This window comes from Pleurodeles waltl, chromosome 7 (genome assembly GCF_031143425.1).
Source record: "Pleurodeles waltl isolate 20211129_DDA chromosome 7, aPleWal1.hap1.20221129, whole genome shotgun sequence".
Taxonomy (NCBI): Eukaryota; Metazoa; Chordata; class Amphibia; order Caudata; family Salamandridae; genus Pleurodeles; species Pleurodeles waltl.
This window is the reverse complement of record NC_090446.1, coordinates 1016180282-1016200459: the sequence shown is the minus strand read 5'-3', so window position 1 is coordinate 1016200459 and position 20178 is coordinate 1016180282. Positions and strand designations below refer to the sequence as shown.

At 41.7% G+C, this 20178-nt stretch overlaps 1 protein-coding gene across 2 annotated transcripts in view; it reads left to right on the top strand.

Annotated features, from left to right (window-relative positions):
* KCNJ16 (potassium inwardly rectifying channel subfamily J member 16) overlaps window positions 1–20178 on the top strand; it is a 398988-nt gene that overhangs the window by 172273 nt on the left and 206537 nt on the right. The window contains exon 1 of one of the 2 annotated variants that reach the window (XM_069199834.1): window positions 11770–12073. The exons of the other annotated variant lie outside the window; for it this stretch is intronic. The gene's annotated coding sequence lies outside the window, so the exon portion shown is untranslated. Of the gene's footprint in view, window positions 1–11769; window positions 12074–20178 lie in introns of those variants that run through there. 2 annotated transcript variants of the gene reach the window in all.

The window sequence follows — 20178 nt, the reverse complement described above, 5'->3', positions numbered from 1 at the left end:
CTAGGACCCCTGCCAGAGCAGGTGGGGGCTTCTGTTGATCAGGATTATAAGGCAGTTGGCGTCTTGCCACTGGAGCGCAGACAAATGCTTCCTGCTTCATTGGGGATTTGACCAAGCCCCCATAGTGCTCAATTATTGAGGGAACCTTATTACTTAATAAGCTTTTACTCAACTAATTTGATGTTTGGGAAGGTGCCTTAAAGCTGAGGCACATTGCCTCATAAAACTGAAGATTAACACCGTCTCACCTTTAGTAAAGTGGGGGAGAACTGAACAAGGTAAATTTTGTGGTTTCCAAATTTTGGGGCTGGTAGTAACATCAATATTGTGAGTTCAGTAGGGTATATTCTGACTTGTGTTGCACATTTCCTGGGGGATGCCATCTTCATGTTGGTAACCTGTTGTGCTAATCCCACAGCTGACTCACTGTGCCCATCTAACAATCTGTTGTCCAATCCTGATGCCTATATTATATCATAATGGTGCAGCATGGTGTACAGGTCCATCCATTCCCACAAATGCGTGTGAGTCCCTCCAGATTGCCCACAATGCCTTAACTGTTGGTGACATGTGTTGAGGTCCGTAGGTGTGCTTCCATAGAGAATGCCTTGTTGTGGTGGAGCTAGCATGATTGAGCATTCCATGATGATCCCTAGTGGTATACCAGTTGTGACAGGTGATGTGCAATACAGTACAAGTCCAGCAATCACATCCTCCCACCCGTGTATAAGCATGTAGTCTTGATGACCTGAGTCTGGGTTTTCTGACTGCCCATACAAACATCTTTATGCACTTCTTTATCACATGGAGCAACCCTTTAGCTATCAGAATTTGCATCAAGCCAAAAACATAGTTGAATCTAGAGGCTTACAACATATTCCCATCTTCACCGCCTGGATCCTATCCCAAGCCAAGAGTTGATAGTCTTCAGTATTAACAGTTATAAGATATCCACAACCATATTCTGAAGACCCCTGTTGAGAAAAATGCCCAAGTACTTCAGCTTAGACATTTTCAAAGAAAGAACGTAAGTCTTCATGTGAGAGCTTGGTTGGGCATTTGGTTACGGGTAGTGCTTTGCTTTTATTTAAATTGATTCTGTATAGTGGGAATATAGAAAAAACACCATAGTTCAAGGAGTCTGGGTCACTGAGCATTAGGAAGATATCATCAGAGTACAACATTAGTTTGATTTGTACTTCCTTAGTCTTTATCTCCGTAGCGTGGTTATTTTGTCTGATGGTCACTGCCAGGGGCACAAGGGCAAGTAGAAACAAAAGTGGAAACACGAGTCTCCCATTTTGTGTCCCTTTGTGGATAGCAAAAAACAACGTCAGGGGCAACTATATACCCTGTAGTCATTTGTGCTGAGGTATATTTGTACGGCCATTTTTCTTTTGCCTAGACACTTGGACCTTTTCCTGCTCTTTCCAGTGTGGAGGACAGGTATCCTCATTCGACCTGCTCAAACGCCTTTTTAATGTCTGGGGTTAGTATGATTTTGTTATTGAAGGCCACACATAGGGGGTTATTACAACTTTGGAGGAGGTGTTAATCCATCCCAAAAGTGACAGTAAAGTGACAGATATACCACCAGCCGTATTACAAGTCCATTATATCCTATGGAACTCGTAATACGGCTGGTGGTATATCGGTCACTTTACCGTCACTTTTGGGACGCATTAACACCTCCTCCAAAGTTGTAATAACCCCCATAGTTGCCCTACCACATTTGCCAGTATTCTCATCTAGTTTTTTGATGACCACCCAGTTACAAAGCCTACCTGTGAGTCCAGTAAATAGGCTGACTATCACTCAGTTTCTCCAGGTTGCTAACACTTTGGCTAAAATGTTCAAATCCGTGTCAATTAGTGAAATTCGACAGCAACTAGCACACTGAGTGGGGTCTTCACCTACCTTTAAAGGCGGCTAATGAACGCTTTATTGTATTCAGCAGGTATGCTACCCGTGTTCTCTGTTTCATTAAAGACTTTGTATAGCGAAGGTAATAATTTGCCTATTTAGTTTGTAGAATGTGTCAGGGAGCGCATCGTCCCCAGTAGCTTTGTTTTAGGACAAGTCAGAAAAGGCACCAGCTATCTCTTCCTTTATTATTTCTTCCTCTAGGAGCTATCTGTCATCTTACAACAGAGTGGGAAGGTGGACACTTTCTAGAAATTAACCTCAGTCTAGGGATTCTCGCACATTCTGAACTGTATAGGGAACCAAACAAGTGGGAAATACATTTGAATATATATTTATAAATTGTATATATATTTTATTGTCTTTATAGGTATTGCTATAAGAGGCTATTGTGATGCTTCAATGCAGAAATACATTATCTAGCCTGCTAATGTCCCGAATGGCATGCGATAATGGACCAGGGTGTCAGCCAATTTACATTGGTGAATTTAATTAGCTCTTTGGAATTCTAACGGTGGAGTAAATGTCAAGTCTATGATTCATAGTAAAAAAGCAGCAGGAAGTCCTCCATATCGTCAGCCTCTGAGCCTTTTAGTACATCTATGAATCTTACATTATTCCTCCAGCTCCGGTCTTTTACCTCCACAAGCTTACTTCGTTATCTTGGTGTCTTTTCAGAATGAGTGCATGCATTGTAGTTTCGATGGAGGCGAGTCCTCTCATCAGTATTTCTAACATGATGTCAGCCATATTGTCTCGGCTACATTTCTGACCGCCAGCCACTACTTCTGTGAAAGGTAGTTGACATGTCACTCTGCCTCTGGGGATTCGTATTGAAGTTGGGGTAGGTAGGGTTGGAGATGTCAGAGGTATCCAATACTTAGACCCCCTCCCCATGGACCACACTTATTAGCTTTTATATGTGGGCAAAGACTTTGTTCTCCTCTCCTTTGGGCTAAATTAAAGAGTATTTTAGTGAACTGCTTCTAGGCAACCCGATGCAAACCATCATCAGACAGCATAACAGTGAGGGAGGAGTACATGTCAGGGGGTTGTGTTGGCACATAGTACTCTTGAAGGGGTGTCAGTTCTACAGCTATCACGGCAATGCATATAGAAGGCGTTCAGTGGGCCATAGGGTAAAGGAACTGGTAGCAGGGGGAAACCAAGGACAAAAGGGCATTAAATTGGAGTCACCCACCATAACAATCTATCTCTCTCTATCAGTCCAAAATCTGTCATTGGGTTCATGCCAGTCAGATCATATTCACTTGCCAGATGATGGGGAGATGATACTCTTTCTTCCCTGCATGAGGGTCCAGTACGATGTGGACTCCATTGAGTGCAACACCTCGCCTTCCCCTGCAGATATGTGCTGGCCCTTCTCTGAACAAGTCTGCTTAGTTCCTATCTTCTACTATGCCTTGAAGTGTTTCACCCCAGGACACAGTGCCTTCAGTAGCATATGTGCATTGAAAACCCTACTGTGTGCACTGTCTGTGTATGACGAACCCCACTAGTCCCTGGAGTGGTACATGTTCATTCGCCTGCACTTGGTCAGCATGAGTGGGGGGAATACTGCTGTTGTTTCCTACTGCATTGCCAGCAGGAGTCCTGTTTAGTGATGCAGTGGCAGTCTCCACTTACCTTGGAGGCCTAAAGTCAAATACTGCAAGAACCAGAGGAGCGTCACAGCTTGGTTTACCCACAGCGGTGTATGGACCTCTTTCTGAGCATGTCCGCATCTCTTCCACATTTCTCTGTTTAGGGTTCTTTAAAAGCCACAGAAGTAGGATGTGCTCCCATGCTCCTGCATTGCTTGGGGCCAGGCCTCCTTGGTGCTCTCAGCCCATACTTCACTGCACCCCATAGTTCTCTCAGTGAATTCTCAGCTGTCTGAACCCACTGTTTTGTCTCCCTGTGGCATTCAGCAGCCCCGCCACAAGTAGTTTGTGTGCTTCAACCCCCTAGGATGGTGTAGTTTAAGATTTGGTACCGAGTATCTGCAGTGCCTTAACAGGAGTTGTCCATCTTCAAAGTCATATAATCTACATGAACTGTAACCCAATATTTGTGACGGTTTCCTTCCCCAACCCTTCATAGGCTAAACTCCATAACTGTCTTAACTTTCATATTCGCTGTGATGACAAACTGTCCTACTACTCATTGTAGTCAGTATAGAAAATATAGTCCTAGACACCAAGATGAACTATTCGCTAGAGGCAGCATATTTGTTGATCTAATTATATCCAAAGCCACTTTCACCCAAGTCTGATGGAAATTCACTTGGAAAAAGGGAAACATTCCTGGCTACATCCACCTTTTCTCTCACTGCACACGTCACACAATACTAGAACATGTTTCACACTTGGACATGAATATTGAGACCACCAATAGATCTAGTGAACTCTAGTCTTGGTCATAATCCTACCTAAGTACCTTTGCACGTCATATTCACTTGCTTTTCACACAGATTTTGCAGACGTGCCAGTTTATTTTCTTAGCACTAACATCCCTCATCTATGTTCAACTTATTCTTAATATTCCACAATGCAACAACATACAAACATGTTCTTGTTTATCTGCTCTTGCACCATCATTTCAACTTCCTTAAGGACCTCATTGCCCTCTGTAGATATCTCCTTTTAGCCTTACTGTCATTTCCAGTGCCCCCAATACACAGTCCCCACTCTCAGTAAATATTTTTCCTTCCTTTCAGTGACAGTGGCTAATTGACCTATCATCCAACACAATATACAAGGCATAGTTTTATACATGGTATACTATGGTAACATATGTATAAGGAGCTTGTGGCTCATTTGACAACAAAAGGCACTCACCAACGAAAATATCTGAAATGGCACATGCCCAGCAACAGGCTAAAGTGCCCTGTTTTAATACAGAATAATTTCCCCTGAGAGCCCTGGAGTCAAAACCAGTGGCCTTTAGTTTACCATTAACTATTTGAGCCAACACAGCTGCCATCTCATTAGTATTTGGGTGTTTAGTTGTGATAGACATCCTTTTCCATCAAAATGCACTAACAATAGTTGACAAATTTGTATTCCGCCATCTGCAGAGCTTTAGGTTAATTCAAGTATTTCTTCCATTTTTTTTTTTTTTTTTTATACAAACAGACAATCTAAGTGTGGTTTGTGCCCCGAGACATGGGGCCTGTGCTCACTCTGCCACAAGCCGCAACCTACAAGAAATTTAACTAGGCTGAAACCAGACTATGGTGGTTGCTCATGTTACCATCAAGTGAGGTCCTGGCCTGGCTATGCGGGCTAGACACTTCCTATTCGAACAGGACCAAGATTGATTTACACATGGATCGTTTTTGTCTGGAGTGGCACAGTGGACGTAAAACAATGGATGGAAAGCAATGGACTGGAAAGCAGCCACCACAACGTCTATTGGTCGAGATCAATTTAAGCATTACTTCCATCAGTTTATTGTTTGTTGCAGTCGAAGACCTAGGTGTAATCGCTATGCCGAGAACTGGATCCCGTGCTCACCGTGTCACAGGGCTCAAGCTTGACTCGTGCTGACTAGGTGAAAACAAGACTGTGAATGCTTGTGTTCCCATCTGTACCTGGCCTCACCATTCAATATGGAATGTTCCTAGTGGAGGAGCACCATGACTGATTTACATATGGCTGATCAATGCCCAGAGTGGCACAGTTAACAAATTATAATAGACTGGATTATAGGCTGAGTACTTACTTGTGCCCTAGATTCATTCAATTTTTCCTTTCATCAATGTATTGTGTCTTAGCTTCTTATGGACTGCACAAAGATCTGAATTTAGGCTTACCCCCTAATAAGATGTGCCCAAGGTAAGTTAATGCTGCCCCTAAAATATATCCCTTCTCTTCCATCACAATCAACTCATTCTCAGGAACTATTTTCAACATCTGACACAAAACTTATCACTTAAGTATTCACCCATTCCACTGATGTCAGAGCCAAAAGGCAATTACCCATTTCTTTAGCTGTCAAAGCCAATAAATATGAAGTGATGGCCAAATTTGAAAATAAGAGGGGTGCATACCAAAGATTGCGCTCTTCTTAAACTAGTATCAATCCGCAGTTGGTTTGGTTGGATTATTGTTTTACTCAAACTAGGATGAGATGCAACCTAAGGAGTGTTCAGTCTGTGGTTTAGTTACAGCAATCATAGGAGCAGGTACACTTAATTTGAGTCAAAGTTTAGTAATGATTTAGTGTTTAGTTTGAGAACACTTCCAGTGCTTTATAATCTACATTATGTTCTGTTACCTTAATATTACTACTACACTGCAGACAGCCATTCCTTTTTCCAAACAAACTACCCTACCTATATTTTTTTTAACCTGATTGGGCCATAGACCAAAGTATTAACAAAGTCCACTGTGCAATTGGATGAAACACATTTGCAACATAATATATGTGGCCATCATAACTTCAGGCCTGCTCTTGGCAACTCCCGGTTTTCGGTGTCTCAGGGCCCTAAATGATCAGATCCTCAAACTTCCGACCCAGTACTTCTGGGTCTTGTGAGGTGAGTCGAGACCTGGAGACCTGTGAGGAGCTGCATGACCTCCTGACAGCTGCTGCACATTGACGTCACACCTTTATTCTTCTGCATGGGCGGAGCAAAACATTTTCTCCTCGGTGGAAGCAAATTAAACCCTGCCTACCCGCCACACATTGCCATCTTCACGCCACCACATCAATTGAAATAAGCCTCCACAACTTTTACCACCGGCTTTTCGTCAGTTGTAAATATGTGCATATTTGGGCCTATTTCTGCGGAATTGGGTTTGGAATGCCCAAGTCTACATATCATTTCTGATTCAAGGCATAAAAATGCAGAATACTTGTTTACTCATGAGGAGATGCCAGCCATAATTTTATCTCCCTGTGGGCAGGGTTAACAGGAAAATCATAAAATGTGGAAGAGATTTGGGGCCAAGTGTATGAAATTCTGATTTTGCATTTCCTAAATAGCGACTCCTAAGAAATCGCTATTTAGAAAATGAAAAAGGGAATGTGCAAAAATAGATTTCATAATAGCTATACCTACAGATTAGTAATTGCTATCAGGAAATCGCTATTTAAGAAATGCTACACTATTTCTTCCTATGGGCCTAAAGAACCATAGTTACGAATAGTTTTGCATTTACAAATTTACAATTTTCTAATAGGAAATCAAAAATTAGGAAATGCAAACCCTAGGGTACCAAGTGGTCTACGGCACCCCTTGATGTACCCCACAAAAAGTGGTGCACATGTAAAGTGCACAAATGCCCTAGAGGGCATTTAGAATGCATTTTTCAAACTTGCACATGGTTACCATCAACTTGAAATCAATGGTAACAGCATTTCCTAAATTCCCAATTCGCATTTAGAAAATGATTTGCACATGTGCTTAGGAAACTGCAAATAGGAGATCCATATTTGCTCATTTCTATTAGGGAATCGCAAAATGCTATTTCTCCTGGGTAGAAATTTCATTTTGCAATTCACTACTGTCCTTTGTACGTCTGAAAAGCCAATTTTGCATTTTTTAACGGACCAAAATTATGATGATTCGGTACATTAAGAAATTCTAAATCCTTTCATACATCTGGCCCTTGATCCCTGAAAAGCTTGCAACACCAATGTTACTTGGATCGATTTATACTATTGAATGTGCAAATGGTGCTTCTGTAACATAAACAAGGAGGCTATTCTTTTGTGGTCAAATGTATGACAGTCAGCTTTTGTGACTCGCAACCTGCAAGTCTGCAGCAAAAGCTGATGTACAACAGTGTCTCAGACACTGATTGTAATTTCTAAATGGGTCGCAAGGGACCCACCTCATTAATATTCATGAGGCAGGTTGCAATTTGTGGCCCATTAGGAATGGCCGGCCCTCACAGGAATGGTGGCCTGCTGGGGTCAGCAGACACCATGTCTGTGAATGCTTTTTAAATAAAGCATTTTTTTTTTAATGCACACTGTTTTCCTTAAAGGAAAATAGGGTGCATTTAAGAAATAAAAATGAAACATTGCAGTTTCTTAAAAAAAGTTTTCACTGCCAATCACAAATGGGAAGGGTTCCCCTGGAGACCCCTGCAATTTGCAACTGGCTTACCATGTATTTGAAGTAGGTGGTAAACTGCGATTGTTTTGCAACCACATTCCAGTAGCAGAACAATCGTACATTGCACTGTGACTCGCTATTAGGAAGGGATGCCCTGGGCACGCCCATTCCTCAAAGCGACTTGCAAACTATTTTGCGAGTCGGTAACAGGTTACTGACTCACAAAATATGGTTGATACATGCTACTACCCTTTTTACTGGTCACAAATGGGCCGAATCTCAATTTGTGACTGCTAACAACTGTTGCAGATCTGTCCCTTTGTCTTTCACACGAGATGCGACTGGGTTTGAACCTTCCTTGTTCTCTAGTCGTAATATTCATGTTGTCAGAATTTTTCTTCACATTTTGCTGTGCTTAATTGAATGGTGGGAGTCTTAGTGATCACTGTCGCTGTGTAAATATTTTCACAATAAGGCCCTCATTACGAGGCTGGCGGTCGTAACAAGTTGGCACCACCGACTAGCGGTGGTGGAGATCGCAATCAGCCAGGGTGGGGCTGCATGGCACAGAGGTCCCCCTGCCCAGCACCATCTCAATGTTCACTGTCTGCTGTGCAGACAATGATCTTTGCAAAGGTGCTGGTGCTCCCTGCAGTGGCAGCATTCTTGTCCGCTCGATTGCAAGCCGGAGACAATGCTGCTGCCAGTTTTTCGCTATGCTGGTGGGCTCTCTGCCAGCCCAGCGGGAAACTCTTAATTAATGGGTCTGCAACCGTCCACCAAACTCCTAATGAGGCCCTAAATCATATCTTATTAATTTGGCAAAAAAGTCATGATATATTGTTTGGATAAATCAATAGCTGTATTTTTCTTGTAATCACGTCTGTCACCTCAGACGAGCACACCTAGGCAATTAACATTACCAGCGGACATTGAGTAAACAAATCTACCAAAATATGCAATGCTTGTACACAGGTTATTGGTAACATAACACTTCAGGTTTGTCTGAATCCCAAACAGGGGTTGGCAGAAATGCAACAGTTGGCTGTACTCTGTGAACTAGCACCTTTGATTCTACAATCAATATTTACTTGTGGGGATTGGCAGTACACTTTTGTCATTGTTTTTGGCAAACAGCAATACATTCTGAAATTAGGAGGCTGTAAAAACCTCAAGGAAACCAGGTACTACAGGAAATGTATTACCAATACCAAAACTTCCCTCATGGTTACACATCTCACTGTCAAATTCCAAAGCCAGAAAGGCCCTGTTAAGGAGCGATATATTGCACAGAACCCTTTGTTCACCTTTGGCTCTGAATATTGAAATACTTGTGCTGTCTGATGAAACCCTCATAGTATATTGATATTCATACCTAGATAACATGTTAACTGAATCTCTCTCACACTCTGTGTATATGCACATTTCTCAACAAAAACTTGCAGTAACAAACTGGAAGTTACATCTGAAAAACACTGGACAGCAAAGTAGTTTTAGTTAGAAGATACCAAAAAATTGTTTCAGATGACCTTGACTCTGTTTCCCACAAATACAATGTGCTTTGTGTTGGCAATAAAGATGGCCTATTACCCTAGAAGTGCTTAACAAGAGCATTTTCTAAAGAGGGTAATATTTTGTATTATACAGTCCAGGACACATAGCATGCACCAGAGCCTGCACAAATGTGCACTGTAATGCAACTTTTAACAACAAACTGTACAGACACCAACGCAGCTTTGAAATGCAGAAAGGTGTTGCAATTATTACATTTCCAGTGGTGGAGTCTATGTAGTCCTGCCTACTTTGTCACATGCAAACTAAATCTAAGTGAAATTCAAGTCTCATGCATTCGTAATTGTATTCAAGTATTTTTGTCTTGGGGCAACATCTTCTACTTATTCCTTCAGCATTGTAGCAAAGGTCATCCGCATTTGTGAGGAGCCAACATCATCACTAACTGATGTAACTCCTTTGGCTCTACCTGATGGCCTGCATCATCATCAAAATCAGAACAGTTGATTTGAAAGACATCACTGCCTAAGCCCTGGCCTATCTGGCTGACAAGCTCTTTCTTGGCACGTGCACACACCCAGGGAATCATTAGACTGGAGACGAAGTGCAAAAAAACAGAAAAACAAAGCAACAGGCATTCACCTTCCATGCACTCAGGATCTGGAACAACATCCCTATATCCATCAGGAAAGTTTCAACTCTATCCCAATTTAGTTAAGAGCTGACACCATGCCACTTTAAAAATACACCACCACCACACAGTGACAGTCAGCTTCCGCTCTCAGAAACCAGACACCCTTCCTATCCTTTGTTGCCTGCATCTTTACCTTTGACTCTGTGCAGTACCTTGCTGCATTTTGGTTAGGTATGCTGTGCAAATGCCACATCTATACAAACAGTTGGGTTTCTGCAATTGCCCCCTAACACGGCTTTCTGCAAACATTACTTTTTAATTTGTGCAAGGAATTACATATTTACCGCTTGTGATGAAGATAAACAAGAATGTTCTATTATAGGCATAACGGAAAATGTAAGAGATAGTACATTTTACAATTTTCAGTCGTCAGAGGCAGAACACACAATTATGCACACACACTGCTTTACTTCACTCATTTTTGCTTTTCCCAATTCATTACCATAGGGTGTTCGCCATGGTGGCAAAGATTTCCATATGGTACAGCATAAGAAAAACTTCACTTTTCCCCATACTTCACCAAAGGGAGAGCTCCGTCCCAATGGATGTGATCTCCGTAAATAATGTATTGTGAAAGTTTAAGAACGTAATTGAACTTAGAAATAATTTAGGATAAATATTAGTGCAATTTATTGTATGTATTTACTTTATATGTAGAACAAAAGAAAACAAAATGTAATGCACTAATAACTTTATTTTGAATCAAATATTTTTTTATATATGTATACACACACATTAATATTATGTTTAAAAGATTAATTTAAAAAAAAATCCCATGTAAAGTAGACACAATGTTTTATTATGTCTTAATAAATATTACAAGTGATGTATAAAATTAAACTAATTCAAGTATTTAATAAAACTTAATCGTATGTTCATTCTTAAATTAAAAAAAGTTGATTAAATATTTTGAAATGGAATAATAAATGTTTATTTTTAAATAATGTTTTAATGGTAAATTATATTTGTTTATATTGTTAACTGTTTTAAATCATTTAATTTAACATCGTTTCTTAGGTGTTTTATATTAAGTCCTTACCTCCACTATTTTGTAAGGGAGGTTGTTGCAGTATCAGTGGTTGGCTGTGTTTGAAGCTGGACTTACTAATGCCTCTTTTGGGCAGTAATAACTAACACTCATAATTTTGGCTCCACACGTTGTTTCCAGGTATGGAGACATGTAAACTTACACTTTTAAGTAACTTTACACTTGTAAATGGTGAACAGCCAAAAGTAGTAAAGTTACTCAAACTAGAAAAAATAAATAACACATGTCATTTACTCACAAATGTAAGTTAGGCCCCTATGTTGTACACTGGACCATTCAAGAGATCAAATTTCTGCCCTCTAAGTGACAAAGACAAGCAATAAACCTTTCAAATCTGCAGTCTTTCAAGAAATATTTTTTTCTTGTTAAACCGGTTCTTTTTTCATCAAAAGTATTTGGTTTGCACATGAACCATAAACAACTCTGGAATGCTATCTATAGCTTTAGGGCAGGGAACATCTTGAAAAACAAATGATTATACTGAATGTCGGGCGTGAAGTTTTGCAGCATAGATACCGGAATAAGCGATCACGTATATTTTCTGGCCAGGACTATGATAAACACAGAAATAACACTTCTTCTCACCCCAGAGAAATACGCTTCCTCGGTGAACCTAATGGTGGGTTCTATTTTTGACCAAGTTAGACAGGCTATGCGACTGCCCCCCTGAAAGAAACCAGCACCGTGGGTTTTGCTACGGCACACATATGCCAGGAGGATGCTGTCTGGTTTTTTTTACGTTTTTGGCTTCATTCGGAAGAATTTGACCAGATAACCTCCATGGGCATTACAGTTCCTGGACATGGGAAGAGTTTGTCTTTCAAGAGTGAGTAATGTTATTGTTTATGTATTTTCAAGTATAATATTACAATAGCATTGCAACTACTTTTATCCAAGCACAATAATTGTTTTCCTGGCAAAAGAAATCAGCAGGGATGCTTAAAGGGACCTTTGAAAAGTGTGAGGTGGGATCCTGTTAGGTCCTTGTAAATTGCTACTTTGATCCCATGTTCACAGAGTAAATAGAGTAAATACCAACGTGCCATAATTTTGTGAGTCAACATAAAGTCAGAACAGCACTGCCCCTTAACACATACACACACCACTTTAGAATAGTGTAGGGGGATGGCTGCCTGCAAAGAACAGCAGACCACCATCTCGGTGTTTGCATTCTCAAAGGGAAGCCTTTGAAATAAACACCACATGTATTCATTTGTTTTAAAGCGTCTCTCTTACCAGCATAGGGTGTTGGAGCAGTTTACACCACACACACATACAGAGACAGTAGGTCATACGTAAATAAATCAGTGTATTGAAACTGTTACATAAGACAAGGGGGACTATAAAGTGCAGGACTCACATGCTATCCATACTAGTAGCATTTTTTAAGAGTACTTGGACTGGAGAAGCATTGGCTCAGGATTCAGTAAGCAACACAGTGATTTATTTCTACCCAAACAAAACATTTTTAGCCAAATTAGGATAATAAAAAATTGGGAGAAACATAACTTTGAACCTGTACCATGAAGTTTGCATGCTGCTCTTTGATGGCAGTTCATAAATCACTGTGCTAGATTATGATTGTAACTTAAGAACTACACAGTAACAAAAGGATCTCTGTGACAAAACCAGTATACTATTGGGCTATGCACATAAAACACAGTTCAGTGATCTACATAGTACACCTTCTTTGCAGCAGGCATATTAACCCTCTGCGCCACCTTAGAAGAGTCAAAACTGTCACTAGACAACACTCCGATCTCTCTCCAGCACATACAGTTTCAGGTATGTTCTCGGTCATTCTAATTGTAGTATGTTTTCGGGCATTCTAATTGTAACTAATAATTACATACCTGGAATCCCCTTTTTTGTATAGACACATGTTACGTGAAGGGGCGTCGTACCTCATACCACTTTGCAATCTGAGACAAGTAAGCCATACTTTCAATGGGAAAGGGAAAACTACAAATCCCAAAATGCAATGTGCTTCTGCCAAAAAAAAAAGACAAATCTGGCTGATTGTGTTACACACGACGTGGTGTCTCTCCGTGGTTGCAGAATGGAATTATATTCGCTTCACCTGTCAGGGTCCTCAAACTGTTCCCTGACTGCTGTGACAAGTACATTTCTCTATTTTCTTACGATTTTGTGATGCGTAGTCCTATAGTTGTAATGGAAAAAATGAAACCACAAATTACACAAAGTGAACACGAGTACTGCGCTATCTACGTTGAATTGTCCCAGGACAAGCTGAGAGATAAGCTTTCAGTGCCTTTCTATGTCTATTCACCTTGATGCGGTGGTACAACAAACTGCATTCTGAAAAAAGTCTTCAAGAAAACTAAAATTGTATTATGTGTAGTGAAAAACAGGTGCTCAAGGCCAGGCGGTGCACAGATAGCACAAGCTTCTGTGTACACCATAGAACAGTTTAAAAACAAAGCATTTTTTGCAATTTTACTAAGTATTTCTTAGGTAACCACAACATTTCAGCCCACAGCAGTCAACCTGCGGCTCTAACCAATGGCTGAGCACAGGTGCGTGAAAAGTGAGTCGTGTTGTTTCAGCCTTGCACTAGATCCAGAGTTGACCAGTTTTACCCAGATCCAGCCACCCTTCCGCCTGGGAAAGAAAAACTGCATTACAAACATGCATTTATCAGCATTCCTATCTAAAGCAGAGAACGAACGAAGCTCGTCAGGCAGTAAAACATACTGTTTTCATGTTAGAAAACGAAGGCGCCCGGAAGCTAATGTGCTTAATGAGAAGTATATAAAACATGTACTTGCTTAATAGAGCAATTTAACGCAACCACGTGGAAACACCGTAGGGAACACAAAAGAACGGTGCATTGGTCAGGCATAAAACTCTATAATTACTCACCTGGCAAGTACGGCCTCCTTCACTAACATTCTCTATTCCTGACTGGCCACACAAACAATTTATTTAAAGTATTACCCTAAATTTTCGACGATTCCCAGCTAACCATATTGAGGCATGATGATGTTTAGTGAGTGTTAAAGGTAGGACTACAAAGGCCTTACATTTCACAGCTCCGTTCGTAAGTAGAGCAGCCAAACTTGGGGTTGTTGATTTGCATTCTGGGTATTGTAGTCTTGTTGCTCCCATTATAAATTCATAACTGCAAATGCCAGAATGCAAACAAAAAACTTGGACTAGATAAACAACTCACGAGTGGACCTGCAAATCTTGAGACTACATTTTTTAAATTTGATTGAGGGTTTTTTACGATAAAATAAGTAATAATACACCCAGTGCAGGAATTCTGCATTTTCTTGTACAGTCTGAGGGTAATTTAAATTATCCGATACTATGTTACGTTCCAGTCCTGACCTTTCCTTTTAGAACCCTTTGTTTCCAGCCTGTGTTGGTGCAGTGTGGTCATTTGAAACATGCATTAGCATGTTAAAGGAAAGCCCAGAACTAGAAAACAGTGACACTAATGACACGGAACAATCTGGTAACTTAGGAAGGATGTAACATGAAAAGGAAGGACTACATAGCGAGTAAGAGCACAAAGGGCCAGATGTATGAAAGCATTTTGCATTCGCAAACGGTGCGAATGCCCGTTTGCAAATGCAAAATGCCACTTCAGAATGTATGAAATACATTCTGAACGCAATTTTAAGGAATCGCTAAAATAGCGATTCCTTAAAATTGCGACCCTCTAAACTCTCTGTGACTCTCTAAATTAGAAATCGCAACTAAGGATTCCTTAGCACGTGTATGAAGCAATTCCTAAATGCGATTTTGGCATTTAGGAATCGCTAATTACCACCAAGTTGAACTTGGTGGTAACCATGTGCAAAATTTTAAAATGCATTTAAAATGCATTTTTAAATTGTACATGTAAAGCACACATGCCCTTTTGGCATGTGTGCACCTTACATGTCCCCCAAAAATGTTTTGGGGTGCAGCAGAGTGGGCCTTAGCCCCCCAGCACCCTGGGGTTTTGCATTTCCAAAATTGCGATTTCTGGTTCAGAAATCGCAATTTTGGAAATGCAAAAAATTCGCAGATATGGGCCAATAGGCCCATAGCTGCGAATGGGGCCAGTATCGCAATTTGCGACTCGGTAATAGCATTTGCGATATTTAAGAAATCGCTATTACCGAATCGCAAATGTGATACATGGCACTTTGCAAGTCAGAAATATCGATTTCTCAAAAATCGCTATTTCCGAATCGCAAAGGGCCGTGATGATACATATGGCCCTTAGTGAGGTTCAGTTCGTGCCTGTCTGTAGATAAGCAAATAAGTCCTCCCCTTCACAGTCCACACTGTATGAGGAGGTGTGCATCCTCCCAGATGCCATACAAATGTCCTCTTTCCATATTTGTTAATGGTCTCGCTCTGCTGCTGCACGTCCTTTGAGGCTGAGGAGCCCCTGCCACCTTTTGCCCCTCAAGAAGAGTGTCTGAGCAAAGGTCACCCTGACAGACACAGTTTATTTTCAGATTAGGCAGCCAGGAGCTAGACATGCACTATTTACGCAGGCTTCCAGCTGACTGACCTGAACTTTGCTGGGCTGAAGAAGTCACATCCCTGTGGGCATGATCTCTTCAGCCTAGCAAACATGCCTCAAGGACCTCCCCCCTCATGATGAGGGGGAATGTTACTAATTGCTTTGAACCTGGGTACTTCAGTTTTAAGCCCCAGGACCGAATGTCAGTCAGTGACACCTGGTCACAGAATGGGGTACGGTCAGCAGTCTCACTGACCCCTCCCTCTCTGTGACGAGTTAGGGGTGCTGCCTTCCCTCATTGGCTGACCTTAGGTTAGCCAGTGAGGGAAGGCAGCAGTCCCATCCCTCTTGGAGACTCTGAAGCAGAGCTGAAGTTAAGTGTGTGTGTGTGTTTTTTTAGGAATGTTTGGTGCGTGCATTCACGTATGCTTGAATATTTTATGATGGGTGTCGTGAATGGATGTGTGTGTGTGCGCATGTGTGAATGAATGACTGAGAGTGTGCATGTGTGCCTGTATGTCCCGTCCTCTCTCCTAAAATTACCAGCCACCACTGGTCTTGCCCCTTTATCACAAAACAAACCCTCCTGCAGGGTAATACACTTCATAATAAGATGCATTGAGGAATGGTTCTGTCAGGTGGGACAGTGGGATCTTGGACAGTGAAGACTTAAGTTTTGGGTAATGTTTATAAACATTTCTTATGATGACCAGGTGGCCGCCTTATGGATTCCATTATGGAATCACCACTCACCTCTGCCTGTGAGGCTGCTACATCTCTCGTAGACCTCCTTTGAACACAACCAGGCATTCGGGCGCCCAATGTTAGGATACGCTTTAGTGATAGCATAATCGTCAGAGTAGAAGGTTTCTTACACTTAGTTGCATGGCCTAAAGCAACAAACAAAGTATTACGCTTTCTAATATCTTTCATTTTCTCTACATACAGTATTAATGCAATTTTAACATCCATTCACCAGGGACCTAAAAAACCTGAAGTGTTATTCCCTGATGTATTGTGAATGCCCTTTAGGTCAAAACATTAGTTCTAGTTTAAGAACTACTCTGTCTGATAAAAAACTTATACTGTATAGGGATAGGAAGCTACGAGTGCCCCTGATTCCCCTAAGTGTTTTAATGATTAAATTGCCACCAGAAATATTACTTTAATTGTAAGCCACTAAGGGAAGGTAGTGTCCAATGGTTCAACAGGGTTTTTTGAAGACTGTAGCACTGTAGGCAAATCCCAAGGAGGAACATGTGGGGCCCTAATAGTTTTTTTTAAACTTAAAACCACTCAATAATTTGTTAACCAAAAGCATTTGTTTTGATAAATCCAGAAAAGACTCACTAACCTTTTTAAATACCCCCACTGGGGAGATAATGTTGCCAGATATAAGCCCTCCTCAAATATTGTTCAAGGAACTGTACACCATAAAGCGATCAATTGTTACTGCCAAACAAACCTTCGCCTTACACCAGTTCTCAAAATATACCAATTTTCTGTAGATGCTAATAAGGTAGATGGTTTCCCTGACTGCTCTATGGCTATTTCCACATCTTTAAAGCAACCTAACACCTGCAACCCTTTTCTTTCAATTTCCAGGCAAAGAAGCTCAGGACTTTGAGGGTCTCTAGTGACAACTGTGGGTGACTGATTGGTAATGGGTGTAATGGAAACATTATTTCTTTCTCAATAGACATTCGAATCAATAGTGGAAACTATGTCCTCCTTGGCCAAAAGGTGTTACAAAAATCAATGTCATACCCTCCTCCCAAAACTTTTCTCAGGACCTTCTTAAGAAGGGTAATGGGAGAAAAACAAAGGATTTCATCTGGCCAAGGAAATGACAGTGTTGACGTTCAAAGCCTGAGGTTCCATGTGACAGCAGCGCATACTTCCATGAGGAACATAGATCTAGCCAGGAGTCACCGAATTCCTTTAGAATCTGGTTGAGCAATTTCTGACTTAGGGCCCTATTATGAGTCTGATGGTCAGAAGACAGCCAGACTCGCAGTGGAGGTCAGACCACCTCAGCTGTGGCGGTCTGACTGCCACATTACGATCTTGGCGGTCGAACCGCCAAAAGACTACTTTCTCAGCCAGTATCTTTGATCCCAATGGGATGAAGGTGGCCGTGGTTGTAATCAGCCAAAGCGGCGCTGAAGTCAGCACCACCATGCTGATTACAACCATGTTCTCTGCCAGTCTTTTCATGGCAGTTAAGCTGCCATAAATAGGCTGACGGAGGATAAGCACTGGGGGCCCTCCACACCAGTGCAGCAGACAGTGTGCACTCTGAGGGAGGTAGGGGGGGGCTCTCTTTCCAAAGGTATTGGGCTCTGGAGCCAAGTCCAATGCTGCTCCATGTTTTTCAATGGGCTGACAGGAGGAAGCCTTGGTTTACCCCAGTCAGCCCAGTGGAAAACTCGTAATGGGCCAAGTGGGGAGCCCACCAGTACAGTGGCAATTTCCTAATCAGGAGTTTGCACGTCGGGTTTTTCCGACCGCCAAACTCGAAATCAGCCACAAAGTCTGCAATTCACTAATAAAGGACTGTTTCTACTCAGATTCCAACTGAAAATTGTCTGTGCCCAAAATGTACATCACTGAAAGAGTCAGCAGATTACCTTCTGCCCAATGACAACTTGTGGATATTAGAAACCTTGGAGAATCTATCCTGGACCCCATTTGTCAGTTGATATAGCTTTTGATACTGGTTGTCAGTTATCAATAAAACTGCCTTGTAATGAATCAGAGGGGCCAAGTACAGAAGGGCTTTCTCTATGGCTGTCAACTCTCTGAAATTTAAAGTTTGGTACACCTCCACTGTCTATCATTTTCCCTTCACCTCTTCTTCTTGCAAAAACTCTTTTCACCCCAATGACTTGCATCAGTGGTAACCACTTCTGGCATTGGAGGAAGAAGGGGAATATCTTTTCACAAAACTAGATCCTGTACTAGAGAATGAGATACTGAAATTCTTGATTCATACATCGGGTCACTGAAGCCAACAGAGGGCATCGTCAAAGAGACTGAGTTGCAGGATTTCTCATTTCTGCAGCTGGCTCTGTGCACTCATGAACATTTCACTGCACTGCCCCCCCCCCCCTTCTAAGAGAGCTCCTGATCTATTCTTTTGCCACACAACTATCAGCATGACCCATCAGACACAAGGAGTAAGCCAGCAAGCCCTTGGAGTCACTCAGGATTCAGGTGAGATAGGTCCAGTCCTCAGCAAGGCAGAGATCAGCAGGTGGCGGGCAGCTCCTCAAGGCAGAGGTTCTTTCTTCCCAGTTCTGGCTCCAGACTATCAGTTGGGGTAATCAGCCTTTTATGTGGGGACAGGCGCTCCCTATTCAGGTGTAAGTGTCAGCTCCCCCTCCCTCTTCCTGCTCAGGAAAAGCTTTCAGAATACAGATACTCGCCCCAGATGTGTATTGGAGACAGGCTGAAAGGCACACAGAGCAGTAAGTGTAGAGCAATGCCCACTTTCTAAAAGTGGCATTTCTAAAATAGTAATGTTAAATCCAACCTTTCCATTAGAGAGGGTTTATCATTACCATTCCAAAGATATGAAACATGATGCTGCTCCTCATTTCTAATCAGAAATTAAAGCTTAAAAGTGTATTAAGGAATTCCCAACTTCAGCCTACAATGGGAGTAGGCATCCCAGTAGTGAAAAATGAATTTGGCTGTTTGTCACTACCAGGACATGTAAAACTTAAAAGTACATGTCGTACCTTTTACTTGCACAGCACTCAGCCTTTAGGGCTACCTTGGGCCTATCTTAGGGGTTACCTATATATAATATAAGGGGAGTTTAAGGCTTGGAAAGCAGTTTCAATTGCCAAGTCAAAGTGTCAGTAAATAGCATACAAAGGCCTGCAATGGCAGGCCTGAGGCAGGTTTGAAAGGCGACTTGGGTGGGTGGCACAATCAGTGCTGCAGACAAACTCGTAGCTTTTAATTTACATGTCCTGGGTATATTGTATACCTCTTTGCAAGGGACTTACAAGTCAGTTAAAAATCCCAATTGCGTACACCAGTGTTATCATGTTTAGGGAAGAAGCACATGCACTTTAGCAGTGGCCAGCAGTGGTAAAGTGCTCAGAGTCCTAAGACCAACAATAAAATTCAGCAAAAGTAGAGAGAAAATGGGAAAAAGGTTTGGAGGGCCTTCAGAGAGGGCCATTTTCATGTGGCATGACTCCACACTGACCCAGAGAAGAAGAGGGTGAGGCAACAGGAAGACCCTCAAGGCAGAGGACAATCCACACACATATACCAGAGAGAGAGAGATCTAAGAATATCCCGGAAGAGGGATCACGCGACACGTGGCTGAATGCCACACAGCCCTGGAGTAGACAAGGAGAATAAGATCAGCGACCACTCTGATCATTACCAAACAAGAGCCCAACACCTGAGGCTGATGGCTGGACTAC